The 3489-nt window shown below is 35.4% G+C and overlaps 1 pseudogene; it reads left to right on the top strand.

Moving 5' to 3' along the window:
- Positions 1 to 394: 394 nt before the first annotated feature.
- Positions 395 to 3037, top strand: LOC114625199 (annotated as a pseudogene).
- The last annotated feature ends 452 nt before the right edge of the window (positions 3038 to 3489 follow it).

Below are 3489 nucleotides of genomic sequence, written 5' to 3'. Positions count from 1 at the left end.
ACATTAAATAAGGACAAGCATGAATTAAGGAGCTAATGGACATGAGAAACTAACCAGTTATAGTTAAAATGGGCACATGGATATTTCAAAACCATAATTAAGGTGGCTTGATAGAAAGTTGCATAAAATGGTGAAGAAGAAAGAAGCATCCAAGTTAGCTTCAATACTCTGGCTTGTCAAAATGCATGAATAACATTGACATTTTTTGAATTGATGAATATCTCATAGACTCAAGTTTATGGCAGTGAGATAGAGACCAGAAATTAAGTGTTGAATATGAAGACTTTTAGCTTTCTTTCACATATAAAAGAGAGAGCCTTTGGGTCTCTATCAGAAAACAAGAAACAAAAAGAATGAGTTGAATTTTTCAGAAGGGATGGTAGTTTCATGAAATATGGCCTTAAAAATTAATGAAACACTGTGGAAGATAGAGAAAAAGAAGCATGTCATGATGCATGATAGGGTATACATGGTGGAGAGACGCAAAAACATTTTAGCACTGTGAGAGAGCAAAGAATGATATGCACTATTAATGCTGCATTGGATCTAACAAGTTAAAAAAAAACTGGCTGATCTCAATACAAAACTCTTGTTCTTATTCATAATCATAATGAATAACAGTGGAAAGCCTCTGTGGTGAGATGACTTCATTAAATGTTATTCATTTTACAAACAATACAAGCATCATTATGTTTTAAACATTAACACCAATAAAACAAACCATGCTCAGATATTGCTAGTGGTTCCTAGAACATTTGTTTTAAAAACTGTTTAAATCATCTGTTAATGATTAGAATGATTGATTATTTACTGGAATCTGTACATAGACATTAAAAATGACTCAAAGTATCTAAATAGGGCAGCCCAGAAAATACCTTAAAAAGCTTTTTACCAATAATATCCAAACTAATAGGACATGATTTCACTATGATGTGATGGAGATACGAGGGTAAATATACAGTACAAAGAAGCGACTAACTAAAATTCACTCACATCATTTAATAAATTCTAGGCAACTACTAAGCAAGATATGTGAACATGGAATGAAATATGGTTGTGTGGTTATGGGAAGGAACTGGGATTAGACTGAGAGTCAAATTTGTAGTATGCTCTCTTTGATCACTTAAAAAAAAACTGACAGATAAATGGTTTGTGTCTCAGTCTGTCAAATATCTCAGTGTGATAACAATTTCACCTAGGCAACATCATCAAAAGGTTTTAACATTAAAATGACTTTGCTAAAGCGTTCACATCAAAACGGGAGCATGAGATTGTTTTATTTGATGTACTCCTAATGGGAGATAAATTCATCTAGGTAAATGTGATTGGATTAAGGAGGGTCCTGAATGTCAGGTGTTTGGACTTATTGACCTTAGTAAGAAGAAACTTTCATATTCAGTGTAAAGGAAAGGCATAATATACAGTGCATTTAAGAGAGGATCATCTAGCTGCATTCACATAGACATATTAGGCTGTCATGGATGGATGACACTAGCTATCAGGAACATTCAATTAACTCCTTTTGCTTAGATTTCAAGCTCACCAAAGCCATCTTGCATTTCTAATTTTGCTCTACTTATATAAATTTGCCTACAGGGACAGAATGTACTGCTCAGTGGACAGAATCACCCAGACAGTGGATAGTTGTGTATTCTATTATAAATTAATAAATTGAATCTTGGTTATAATTTCTCATATATGTAGCCATTAGTCTGGCAGAGATACCTGTATTGCAATCTTAAAATAATCTTCAAATCACAAGGAAATGATGAGTATGTTCTTATAATTATTAAATCACCTACAATAGAGAGTTTTGTAAAAGTACTGAAAGAAGAATATTTGAACTTTGAGCTACTTAAACAGAATCCAGCAACAAATATAAACACAATCTCACATTAAATGAAATAATCCAGAGGCAGAAAGAAAAATATATGATCTCACTCTTATGTAGAAGCTTTAAAAATGGTAAATACATAGAAACAAGGGGCTAAAGGGCAGTTTTCAGGCACTGAGAGTAGAGAGAAATGTCACAATATAGGTCAAAGAATAAACACATGTAGTTATATGTACCAAATAATTCTAGGAATTTAATATTCATAGGAAGACTAGAGTTAATAAGAGTTTATTGTAGAGTTCCCGAGAGTTTCTTCCTGCTGTGAACATCAGGGCTCTGTCTCCCGGCTCCCTCCCTCGTGCCATGGCCCCAAGTGGCAATCTGTGATCCTGCCTCAGCCCAAGAAACCCAAACCGGCTGCTGCCCCGAAGCTGGAGGACAAGTCGGCCTCTCTGGGCCTGCTGAAGGGAGAAAAAGAACAGCAAGAAGCAATTGAACATATTGATGAAGTACAAAATGAAGTAGACACACTTAATGAACAAGCCAGTGAGGAAATATTGAAAGTAGAACAAAAATATAACAAACTCCGCCAACCATTTTTTCAAAAGAGGTCAGAATTGATCACCAAAATCCCAAATTTTTGGGTAACAACATTTGTCAACCACCCACAAGTGTCTGCACTGCTTGGAGAGGAAGACAAGGTCTGCATTATTTGATCAGAGTTGAAGTGACAGAATTTGAAAACATTAATCAGGTTACAGAATAGATTTTTATTTTGATGAAAATCCTTTGAAAAAAAGTTCTCTCCAAAGAATTTCATCTGAATGAGAGTGGTGACCAGTCTTCGAAGTCCACTGAAATCAAATGGAAATCTGGAAAGGATTTGACAAAACGCTCAAGTCAAACTCAGAATAAGGCCATCAGGAAGAGACAGCACGAAAAGCCAGAGAGCTTTTTTACCTGGTTTACTGATCATTCTGACGCAGGTGCTGTCGAGTTAGGAGATGTCATTAAAGATGATATTTGGCCAAATCCCTTGCAGTACTATTTGGTTCCCGATATGGTTGATGAAGAAGGAGAGGTAGAAGATGATAATGAGGAGGAGGAGGAAGGGTTGGAAGATATTGATGAAGAAGGAGATGAGGATGAAGATGACGATGAGGATAAAAGGGAAGAGAGGAGGATGAAGGCAAGGATGACTAACACAGAAGATTGATGGATTCCAACCTTCTTTTTTATTTTCTTTTTATTTTTTCATTTTCTCCAGTCCCTGGGAGCAAGTTGCAGTCCTTTCCACCCTGTCCCTCTGTGCTCAGTCGTCCTGATTTGAGGTCTCAACATCATGGTTCTCAACTAATTTGGGGGAAAATATCTTGAGCAAAATACAACAGAAAAAGAAAAAAAAGAGTTTACTGTATATGAAAAATTTGCTGAGAGTACATACGTAAATGATGATTCTGTAAGCATATTTATATAAAAACATTATGTTATATATCTTAATTAAAAGAGTGAAATTTTATGTTACATGCACAGCAGCACATGTAGAGCTAAAATCTTCCACCTGCACACCTTTTGCACTAATGTACTTTTTAGTTTCCTTTCTTTCTTGCTCCTTGGTTGATTTCTATGTCCCTGTTACCTTTCTTTAAAACTAA

Source organism: Grammomys surdaster, unplaced genomic scaffold, assembly GCF_004785775.1.
Source record: "Grammomys surdaster isolate TR1022 unplaced genomic scaffold, NIH_TR_1.0 61, whole genome shotgun sequence".
Taxonomy (NCBI): Eukaryota; Metazoa; Chordata; class Mammalia; order Rodentia; family Muridae; genus Grammomys; species Grammomys surdaster.
Note: the sequence above shows the minus strand (reverse complement) of the source record. Positions and strands in the feature narration are given on the sequence as shown.